Consider the following 12296-nt stretch of genomic DNA (forward strand, 5'->3'; position numbering starts at 1 on the left):
GAGATTAATGACACATGACCAACAGAGGTGCCTGGATTTCATGAAGTTATGCCAGTGAATCCTAAACATTTTAAATGTGTGTTTGACAGTGGGCTGACCACAAACTGACTGTGCTCCTTGTGGGGTAGAAAGGGTCCATAAATAAATAGGTAGGGATATATGTCTCAGACGAAAGTGCTGCAGGTACATGTCCCTGCGTTTGTGCAAATACATAACGTTTGAATTCGGCATATAGTTTTAAACAGCTATACAGTTCTGTTTTCAAAAGGCTTTAATGCAGCTGCTCTAAAATTAGAGCGCTGGGGGAACTCAACAGATCATGACTCTATTTGTTTTTCTCTCTACTATCAATGGAATAAAATAGGATTACCTGTCTTGTCCAATGCATTTCTCTTGGGGCTTTTATATATTGGATTTTGGACTGTGATTTAGATATGCTGCTTGCTCTTGCAGATACATTGTTACTCTGAAAACTGTCTGGGTAAAATTGTCTCTTCCTGCTGATATCTATGAAAGTAGTTGAGGTCTCCTTCCAGCTTTCAAAGCTTTCAGTGCTGGTTTTGAGTCTGCGAATCAAATCTTTTTGAAAAGCGGTTATAATAATGAGATAGAGCAAAATATTTTTATTAGCCAAATCGTGGTTGCCAACATGTACAAATCTTGTACTCTGCTATGCTTGCACGGGGATTAGGGATTGCAGTAAAATATTCTTGTAATTATTCCAAGAACTGGAAGAACAAAACTCAGTTCTCTTTCTCTTCTGCAGGTCTAATGGGATTTAGCAGCAACATGTATTTCCTTTTGCTATCAAACTCAGATCTGAATGTTTCCTATGAAGCAGTTGAATTCAGGAGATCTTCCTGTCCAGCTGTTTTTCAGATTGGATTTTAATTTCAAGTGAAATTAACTTTATGGAAATAATTAGGAAAATAAAATAAAATAATTTTAAAATCATGGCAGATTTCCATTTTTTAATTAATGATATTACATAGTGAAAAGCCTTAAACTTACATCTTCTGAAAAGTAGCTTCAGAAAGTGGTGTATGAAAAGACAGCATTGCAATTTGTTTCCTGTTTTCAGTTTGAAGTCTGTGTAGACAGACTCATTTGCAAGAATTAAAGAGAGACTGAATTTAATCCCCCAACTTTACATTTCAGAAAGATATCTTTACAGTTATGTGTGTTTAGGAAATAGGGTTTAATGCTCAGAACTGCTTTGTTAGGCTGATGGGATTTTCATTCATTATGATGAACTGCTTAGAGAATTGTTCTGCTCCTATCTCCCCTTGCTTACTAATGAGAAAATGGTTTAATACAAAGATTATGTATAATGCTTAGTTACTGTATTTTAAATGAACTATTGTTGTCAAGTTTGTTATCAAGAACAGCATAACTGCACATTCTAATATATGCATAAGGTTAGTATTTCTGTAGGAGCCACAAGTCCTTTATGAATTATATAGCCTTTACAATTTACATAGCCTTTATGATTTGTATGTTAAATACCCATCTGATCGGGTTGCCTCTGTGGAGCGACTACATAATTCCTTTTCTGTATTGGTTATTTTGAACTCTGTTTGGTCTTTGTGTATTTTTCCACCCAGCAGATGAATGACTAGGGTCCTATCAGTCCTTCTGGTTTTAGGAGTCTCTGTAGTTTATCTGTAATTCTTAATCTTCTTTTTTTTTTTTCTTGTAGACCGTAGACCTAGCACTGTTTCCATGTTCCGCCCTCATTCTCCTCCCTGCCCTCTGAGTTTAACTATCATTCAACATTTTAGTAGGGCCTGTAGCAATAGGTTTTAAACCATTACCAGGTGTAGGTTAGATATTAAGAAGAAATTCTTTACTGTGAGGGTGGTAAGACACTGGAGCAGTTTGCCCAGAGAAGATGTGGATGCCCCATCCCTGGAGTTATGAATGTCCAGTTCATTTAAGTGCTCCATAGCCTGATCCTTCTCAGGCTCCCTGTCTGGCTCAGCGGCCTGGTCTGACCAGTAAAGACTGAGACAAAGGTGGCATCAGACACCTCAGCCTTTTCAGTGTCCTTTGTCATGAGGGCCCCCGTCACATTTTTTAGCAATGAGCTCATATTTTCCCTAGGCTCCCTTTTGCTTTTTATGTATTGTAGAATCTTTTCTTGTTGCCCTTCACATCCCTTGCCAGATTCAAGTCTAGATGGGCTTTTGCTTTTCTAACTTCATTCCTGCGTGACTGAACTGTCTCCGTATCCCTTCTGACTCATGTCCCCCTGCTTCTCTCTCTCATACACTTCCCTGTTACATTTTAGTTTAGTCAGGAGTTGCTTGTTCATCCACACAGACCTCCTGCCGTCTTTCCTCAATTCCCTGCTTGTCCGTTCTTAAGTATGGAGAAGGCAATTCTTGAATATCGGCAGCTTTCTTGGCCTCCTCTGCTCTCCAGGGTTGTATCCCATGGGAGTCTCCCGAGCAGATCGGTAGTACGGGTACCACTGATACACAACACACGAAGTGGCACGTGCCCCAGGCCCTGGCAGAAGTCCCGCCGCCCCCGCAGAAGCCTCCAGGGCCATTTGCCGCAGAAGCCACTCCCCTTTTCTAGTCACGTCTGTTGTGATTGGCTGGCAGGCAGGCCCAGCCACCCCCTACTGGTTTGCCTGGAAGTATTTCTGACCCGGTAGGCCCTCCCCCATATGTACACGGGGGGCGCCATTTTGTTTTGGCCTCCATTTTATGACAGGGTGATGCCATTTTGATGCCACTTTGTTAATCATCATACTGCTCGGTGATTGACTGACAGCCGTTGCGGCAGGGCCTAGCACCTATGGGAAAAGCTATTTTGTAAAAGCCTTTTGAAGAATGCCAACCAAAAATGGCAAACAAGAATGTTGTTCTCTGTTATGACTGAGAATATTATGTGGTATTACAGTTGCTGGCAACTGTTGTAACAGGAACTGCTTTGTAACTATCATTTTATCAAATTTGTGGAAGACTTACCTGAACTTCTCAGTGATAACCATTTATTTCTCCCTAATGAGGTAACTATAGTTGTGATTGATGATTTGATGAACTCTGCTTATGAGAGCAAAAAACCTGAGAAAGCTAATCGCAGGAGCATTAGGTCGTGGACGTTGTCCAGAATGTTTTTTGCCAGAGTAAAAAGAGCCACACCACCACGCTTCAAAAGAGAACATATGGTGTTATTTCAGAATCCCTGAGTTAAGCTCAAAGTTGTGTCCCCAGCCAAGCAGATGTATCCTGGCAAGGCCCTGTTCTTTTTAGACGTGTTTGAAAATGCTACAAAGGCATCAAGTGGCTGCAGGTCCAACAGAGCACCTCCTCTTGTTGACTCATTAGTCAGCCTGTGTTAGGAAGTTGTTATCAGTGCATTCCAGAAATCTCTTAGATTGCTTGTGCCCTGCTATGTTGTCCTTTCAGCAGACATTGTGGTGACTGAAATCCTTCATGAGGATCAGGGCCTGTGAACATGAGACTTCTTCCAGTTGTATGAAGGAGGCCTCATCTACTTTTTCTTCCTCATCAGGAGGTCTATAGTTGATAGCTACTCCAATGTTACCTGTACTGGTCTGCCTACTACTATGACCCATAACTCTTGACTGACTCCTCACCCAACCAAAGGCAGACCTCTCTGCATTCCCATTTCTTCCTCATATAAGGTACAAATTCCCAGCCTGATCTTCCTAAAGAGCCTGTACTCATCCATCACAATACACCAGTTAGGTGAGTTATCCCACTCTCTCTGTGATTGCAGTCATGTCATAGCCCTGTAACTGCACCCAGATGTACGATTTCTCCTGTCTGTTCCCTGTGTTGCATGCGCTGGTGTACAGGCATTGGAGAGAGATACACAGCTATGCTGATTCCCCAGAATGGGCATGAGGGCTTTCTCCATAAAGCTTCCAAAGGTAAGAGATTTGTTGTCTTCATCAGAAATGTCGTGGTGGTTGGATTTTTCTCAAATTAGGAAGAACATGGTAGCTGAGGAAATGGTAAAATCAGAATTGTTGCTTGGCAGGAATCTCTGCAAGTCGTACTGAAGTAGTACTGTTGCTAGCGGTAGGTCAGGTCAGCCATGAGTGTCTCTAGCAAAGCACTGAAAACCTCAAAGACTGCAGATTTTGACACCACCTTGGTAACTTCATCCAGTGCTCTGCTAATTTCTCAGTTAAAGTTTCTCATAATGTGCAACATAAACTACCCAAGCTGCCCTTCAACTAAGTAAAGAGGAGATTAAGCTGTCCTTGACAAACCAAGGAAACCCAGTTGTTGTTAGAACTTCCTTCTGCAAAACACGTCCTTTATTGAAAACTCCAATGTGACCAGGTAGGAGCATCCAAGCCAAAGCTTAAGGCTTCTGGCTGCCTGTTTACACATTCCAGAAACACACTGGCAGAAGTTTCAGAACTTAGTGCCCCTCAGGGTATCTCTCTCTTTGTGAGGCCCAAAGATCACAGTCTCTGATACCTCATTTCAGTTTTCCAAGACCATCCCAGCAGTACTGCTGGTGGTTGACTCAAGGAAGAGGATAACTGCTTTCTCTGGCAGATGAGGAGGTTCAGCGTTTGCACAAATTCCAGTTCTGTACGTTCTGTTCCACACAGACTGTCATTACAGCTGTTACTGCACTAGTCTCAAAGGAGACACTGAAATAATTCCTTTGTCTTGCCTTAATGTCCAGTTCACAGGAATATTGTAGAGAAATTAAAGTCTTTGCTATATTGTTATGGCAGTAGCACTAAGTAGGTATTATTAAGTATATTCACCCACTTCCATACTCCATTCTCATTTTCTAGTCTATGGCTGAAGAACTTAGCAGATTTAGGTGTCCTTGCTATATTTTGGATCATATTTAGAAGGTGATCTTGTTTTGCAAGAGACTTTCTCTGAGATTTTCAGCTGTTAATCTGCAGTTTTGATTAATCCTGTGGATTATCAAGACAGAGCAGGAAAATTTATCTGGGCTTACCTGAAAATCTCCTTTAAGCACCAGCCCTTTCCAGAGATGGATGAACCACCCAAATCCAGAGATGGCAGTTGGCATCCAAAAACTTAATTTGCAGAAAGCATATCTCATTTTTTGAAGTGGTAGAAACCATGTACTACCCATACCTGCTCCCTTCCAGAACATCCGTTCTGATCTGTAGCTCAGGGAAGAACACTGCAAAAGCAAAAGATGAACACCTCTGACAATAAATGAATGGAATGGCTCCACTGTTGAACTTTGAGTCCCCTTCCCCCTTTAAGTCACCCCCTGCTTTGATTAATGTTGGGCTCTCAACAAAGCAGTTAATGCATTGTGATAGTTTGAAAAATCCTGTTATTTGTGATGATAATACTTCTGGACAGTCAAGTTAGTATCTTCCAAAACTTAGTGCACATTGAAACAAGAACAGGGACTACTGTGTCTGTTGAGACAAGAAAATAGGATGTTGGTTTTTTGAACAGTAACTCTTACTGTTTTGAATCTCCACACCAGACTGCTTCCAAATGAAGCACCAGATCCAAAATGCACAGATGTGAACTCTTCATGCTGATCTGAAGAGTCTTTGAATCAGGTTTCCAGCTGCTAAAGAAGATGATGTCCATCTTCTCATAGAAGTCATCATCTCATAGAACTTTTCTTTAAAATTTCCTGCATGGTGGGAAAGAACAGCCTTTCAAACTGTTTTCCAATATGTGCTGCTGCTTGATTCCGTAGGAAACCTGTGAGCTCATTGAGATTCCATAAGTCAAGGACAGGGGAAAATGAAAATAATAAACCAACTAAGGACAGATTTAGAAGACTGTACTGCTTCATGAGGGACATTCTCTTCCTCCTCTGCACACTGACTGGTGTAAGAGTCAGTTGGAAAAATGCTGGAAAATCTCTCTATCTTGAAAAGAAGAGCTAAGATACGTAACCTTTATCTCGTAGGACTTACCAAACAGAGGGAAAATATTACAGCTTTTCCAAAGTGTTGCTGACCCCAGGAGAAGGGACGGTTTTAAGAGCCACCTGGACACTGAAAAACCTTTCTGTGCTAGCCTTTGGTGGTACATTCTGTTTGTCCACATGGCTTTTTCATGCTTGTCCTGTTGGTGCAGGTCATAGAATCATAGAATCATTTGGGCTGAAAAAGACCTTTAAGATAATCAAGACCAATCATTAACCTAAAACTATGAAGTCCACCATTAAAGCAGGTCCCTAAGTACCACCTCTACATTTCTTTTAGTACCTCCAGGGATGGTGAATCAACCACTTCCTTAGGCAGCCTGTTCCAGTGCTTGACAACCCTTTCAGTAAAGAAATTTTTCCTAATATCTGATGTAAAGCTCCCCTGGCACAACTTGAGGCCCTTTCCTCTCGTCCTATTACTTGTTACCTGGGAAAAGAGACCGACCCCCACCTCGCTACAATCTCATTTCAGGTAGTTGTAGAGAGCAATGAGGTCTCCCCTCAGCATCCTTTTCTTATGGCTAAATAAACCTAGTTCCCTCAGCCGCTCCTCATAGGACTTGTGCTCCAGACCCTTCACCAGCTTCGTTGCCCTTCTCTGGACACGCTCCAACACCTCAAGGTCTTTCTTGTAGTGAGGGGCCCAAACCTGAACACAGTGTTTGAGGTGCGGCCTCACCAGTGCTGAGTACAGGCTGGCTCCCTAGTCCTGCTGGCTGCACTATTTCTGAACAAGCCAGGATGCTGTTGGCCTCCCTTATCTAGGGAGGAATTTTACAGAGGACAACGGACACTTAAAGAAGAGTAAGCATTTGGCTCAGTGGAGTTGTGTTGGTTTCCATTTTTGTATTTCGATAGCATATTGGACTGCAGTTACGATGTACTGATGTGCATATGGCATAAGCAAAAATGACATAGTGTTTTTTCCCGTATACTTTTTTTGTTGCAGATGGTAAACATGCAAAACTAAACTAAGCAAATAGAATTCTAGAACTTTCCCTAAAACTAGTAGGAATTCTAAACTGCTTTGGCTTGATTAGGATGTTTACCTTTTGCATTGCATGTATATATATGTATTTTTATTTATATATTTTTATATATACATATATAAAAGTATACCTTTTCTTATCTTGGCCATGTTTTGTTTTTTGGTGTCTTCTTGTAATAAAAGTCCAACTATAATTGTAATAAATGTCAAGCCTCCATGTTTACTTATTGTTTAAATAGAGGCCAGTCAAAGCCTAATTCAAAGCGTCCTTTTGTCACTGTAGTTGTCCTGAAATGAGCTCGCAGCGTTGACACTTATTTTCGCAGCCATACTGTTAGTAATTCCTTGTAACAAACCTCCTGTGGTTTTGGCTGGTTCTGTGGGGGCTGTATTTAAGCTGTTGCGTGTATTTTTTGTTGTATCATCTTTGCTTCAAGCAAGATCGCCTGTTTTAACACAGCACAGAGGAAGGTGGGGAGATTTCTGTTCTCCGTAACTGGGCCACAGATGGCCCAGGGCATGTTATTCAAAGTGGAGGTACAAACTGAGACACTTGCTGCTTCTTTTGTCCCTAGTGGTATCTCTCAGTGTTTGGCTTCTATATGTCTCTGTTCTATTCCAAATCTGTTAAGAGCTCCCCTGGTATTTAACCAGCAGTAGAAACTCTGATGTAAAGAATAAATCTTCCCTTCATTCTTCCTCACACACCTAGTTGTGCAGCTTTTCCATCACACTGTGCGTGCATGGGATGGAATAATGGCAAAAGTCAGCAAGAGTATGGCTTCGTCCCTTTTCCTTTTGGTAGAGCCTTCCCTATCAGTTTCCTGTTTTCTGATGCTGTTCAGTGACTTACTTCAAGGGTAAGTCTATCAATATTATTCTGTTAATAAACCTTACCAGAGTGGCATATCCTACCACTTCTTTACGCCAACTTGTTTGCTGCTTGGTAGTTTTGCTGGATTCTGCATGCATTATCTTGCTCTGAGAAGCATGAAATGTCATTATTCATGTATATGCTAACAAACAACAAGTGCTGTTACCAATAAATAAAATTATCTAGCCTTCACTGACAGTTGTGGCCACAATACTTGATCCTTGTAATCACCTATGACATAATTTATCAATTTACTTCTCAGTTATGTAAAGCAAAATATACTACATAATGCTTACTAATATTCCCCTTGTTCCTATTATTGGAAAAAATGAAAGAGGCAAGCTCTTTGGTTTTCATACTGACCTCTAGAGTTGTGAATACTGCATTCACATCCTCCCAGGCTAGATAATCCTGTGCACGATCTCCTTCTGTACAATATGTCAGTCTTGGCATACCTCTGACCATCTGTGTGGTCTGTCCCTAGGTCTTCTAAACTCTTACTGTATCTTCTTTAGGTTAAAGCAACTAAACCTGGATATGATGCTCTATTGTCAAAGTTCTTATTGTTCGCACAGTGTTCAAAAATCCAGAAGAAAATAGAAAAGCCCCTTTCCCACTCTGATGATGGCACTTGTCAGGGAAAGACTTGCTTTGGGGTTTTTCTCTCTCTGGGTTTATCTGGAGTCCTAATTTTCCTTGAAGCATTTGAAACTTTTTTTAATGTTTCCTAGAATGCTGTATGTTTTCTGGGCATAGTGATGACATCAGATATATGTTGAGGTACTGAGAGGGATCCACACTTTGACAGTGAAATAGCAAAGTGTGGGAGAAACTGTGAGGCCAGTTGGTGTTCCTTTTGTTTGCTTTCAAGCTCAAAATATGTGTGCCATAGCTTGACTAAATTACCCCATAAGTAAGAGTGTGTGTATATCTGTGTATGTGACTGACTATAATAGTGTTCTGCAGTTACCTTCATGACATAAATGCCAGGGGATGGAGAGATTTGATGGTTGCCTGGAGGATGATGATTTCTAATCATGAGAGGGAAATGAGCCAACATTTTTTGAGAAGAAAGATCCAGTGAAATTTATTATGCTGTTGAACCATTTCCCTGGGGAAGGAATGTCAGTGCCATCACTCTCACACTATTAAATACCAGGCAGTGTATATTATTTAATTATATGGTGGTAAAGGAATTAATAAGATGACTTGATATATTTTTGCTGCTATCACACTCCAGTATTCAGTTGTACCAAACAGAAAGAGGTGGATCCTGTGAGTATAAATAGTTGTGAAAGCATTTTTACAGTGTTTGTGTTGTTAAAAAACCGAGATTGGTAGAGAATGAAGTGTTATGGAAAGCTATTTTATTGATAGAAGTCTAGCTAGCTTTGGTTGGTATCGTTGTATGCAATTAAGTCCCACATCAGTGGAATTATTTGGGATTTTTTTAAGCATGAGTGAAGAAAGCAGTGTCCTGGGACCTGGGCTTTAAAGTATAAGTTTTAGCATCAACAATACTGCTGCTCAGTAGAATGACAGAGATAAAACAGAGAAGAAAGCACAAAAGTCGAGGAGCTGTGGAGAGGAGAAAAATAAAATTTGACTTAAACTGCTAGTGCTGTTTGGTATGGGATGCCACCGTGTGGAGGTTTTTAGGATGTCATGTCTTTTATCAAATCTCTTCCAAGTCTTCCTGTTTACTCTCGTCAGTCACTGTTTGCATAGATCAGCCTTGGGCTTTAATAGCCCCTCCATCACCTGATTTTTTATGTAATATGAACTTTCAGTGTAATTTAGGGATGGAGAATCTTACTTTGGGGAGGTAAAATGTCTGTGAAAAGGGGAACTTTCCTTGGCTTGCCCAGTGGGCCTCAGTGGGAGTCAGCCATGGTGAGAGCGTGGTCAGTGCAGGTACTGTGCTGTAATTGCGGTACTGCACTAGTGTGTGCTGTCAGAAAGCTCTGAAGGGAACTGCAGTCGCATTGTGCACTTTGGCATGTCAACCCAATCACTACAGCAGCTGGAAAGGAGTTTTTTCCATGGTATTCTTCAGCGGGACGTTAGAATTACAGGATGAAAGAGCAAATGTGGACATGTCTGCTGCCTCAGCTGACATAACACTTCGTTTTGCATTGTGAAGGACTCATCTTCCCACATGTTCGGGTGTCTGGCATTCAAGTTTTATCTCCATAGTGGTCTGCCTAGGGACAGCACAGGTGTATTGCTAATCCACAAGTCCTCTGTTACAAATGTTTCACGTTGTCTTGAATGCTTATTCCCTCCTAGGGGCATTGTGGAAAGGCAAAGGTGCAGTAGGTGACCAGTCTTCTGCCAAAAAGCAAGTGTTTTGCCGCTGAGTTTACCAAAATACTAGGGTGGCTACTACAAACAAGTAAAGAATTGATCACTCCTGTATGGAAGTGTGTAAAGAGGATCTCCTGAACCGAGACCCTGTCAGAGGGACAGAGGCCATCTGTCCATTTTTCTGTTCTCCAGCTTTGATCCTTCTTCTCTTCTTGGTCCTTTTCTGTCTTCATGTCCATCCCACGGAGCACCAGTGAGCCTGTCACTTTGCTGATTTCCTACACTTGAAGGTAGTTCTCCCATCCCTTATCTAAGCAACTAGCTGCTTCTAACTTTGTCTAAATAAACATAAACACAAGCCTTCTAGAGTAATTTCCTAGCCACCTTTCTCTTCTAGACCCAGTTTCTGTCAAGGATTTTGCTGAGGTTTTTTCAAATGGTAAAAAGGTGCTGATAAGGGCTTGCTGCTTCTGCCTCTTGTTACTGTCCTTACAATTGCAGCTGGCTACTGAGGTGCAGCTCTTCGTGGGCTGGTCTTCCTATTGATTGCATGTACTCCTTTTTTCCTTCACTTGCCATTCCTCTGTAAGCCTTTTGCTCTGGTCTTGCTCTTACCACCACCTTGTTTGTCTGCAATGTTCTATTGCTTTTGGCCTGATGATTCCAGAATTCACCGCCCTCTTTCAAAACACTTGAGCTAGGGCTCTGATTTCCTTCATGTTCTGAAGGAAAGTTACACTGAACAATTCCAGTCTTTGGTAGAAACGTCTTTGGAAGCATTTACAGTCTCATCCATGGAGTGTCCCAAAGTCATCGATTGAAGTGCCATCAGCTATTGGCAATGTACAGCCCTGGCAGCTTAGAAATGCCATTGAAAACCTTAAATGAACGTTGCGTGGTGAGAGCTGCTTCTAACCTCCTGAACCATCAGCCTGAGCTGCTGCCTGCAGTTCTCATCTAACGGATGGAGCAGCTGAGCCACGGAGTGGATGCCTGAGAGAGCTTAAGGCACCAAAGCTGCAGCAATTCAAGGACGGAGTAGATGAAATTTAAAGCAGGAGCAGTGGGGTGACTGATTCCATGAACTGCAGACAGTTTAAACCTGTGGTGATGTCCACTGGGTCCTGCAGCAGGATGTGATCAGGAGACTTCTGTTTTGCATGCTCCCCCCGTACTCTACTAACTTCAAGTTCACATTGACCTTGCTGACATACCATGAAAGACAATGAGAAATCACTTCAATTGATTATTAATTGGAGAGGACAGATTTTGAGGAAGAGATGAAAGTCCTGTAGCCCTTTCCTGCACGCGTGGATGTTTTGTACCAGTCTTTCCACAGGGATAGTAGCTGTTTGACTTTTTCCTGCTACCTACACTCATGTAGCAGCTGCATCCAGCTCTGTCAGAGGAAACAGATGTTGTGATGTTTATCCACACCCAGTCACACAAAGCTTCCCAAATCACCCTGTGAAGTTGGTCTGTGTTGAGTTTTGGAAGGAGAGATGTTTCCCAGCCTCCTTACAAGAATGCTGAAAATTTCCTCTGTGTAACTCAATGCATATACTCAGTGAGATACAGGCAGTTGTGGGGTTTTTTTCTGGATTGCTAAACCAGCACTTAGGTGCAAAGGGGACTGGAAATAACCACCAGTGCAGTATAGTTAATCTCCTTCTCTAATTCTCTTTCTCTGTCTACACAACCCTATATTTTTATGCTTCGCATGATGTTAGCTCTTGGGGACTTGGTACACTGGGAGATGCTTTACTCTGCCTCCCGTGGGAATGCCTGTGAGCACCTTTTCCATAAGGCCTACTCCAGGTCACAGTTGTTCACTGAGCAGGTGAATCTCCCTAGATGCAAAGCAGTTTCAAAAGCTTCAAGCAAACTAGGAAAGGGGCTCAGAGGGGACAGAAGGGTCACAGGGTTAAGTAAAAGGAAATAACCATGTATGTGATTATGAAGACATAAGCCTGACTTATAAGGTAGTGACATGAATTCAAGAAGGTACTACTCTAGTTTTTCTTTCATGTTCTGTGAAGCGGCAAAACCCCAAAAGGACCCAGTTGTGCCCTGAACTATCTGCCCTGCTGGTAAAATCACCTCAGACAGAAGTGGGGATATTTACCCAAAGTTAGGTCTGTAGCTCTTCATCATGCCAGGTTAGCGGTCATCACAAGGCAGGTCTGAACC

General features: G+C 41.9%; 1 protein-coding gene across 3 annotated transcripts in view; it reads left to right on the forward strand.

Moving 5' to 3' along the window:
• TSPAN9 (tetraspanin 9) overlaps positions 1–12296 on the forward strand; it is a 184967-nt gene that overhangs the window by 162050 nt on the left and 10621 nt on the right. The gene's annotated exons all lie outside the window — the stretch shown is intronic.

The sequence above is a fragment of the Falco biarmicus genome, chromosome 5, assembly GCF_023638135.1.
Source record: "Falco biarmicus isolate bFalBia1 chromosome 5, bFalBia1.pri, whole genome shotgun sequence".
In the NCBI taxonomy this organism is placed as follows: domain Eukaryota; kingdom Metazoa; phylum Chordata; class Aves; order Falconiformes; family Falconidae; genus Falco; species Falco biarmicus.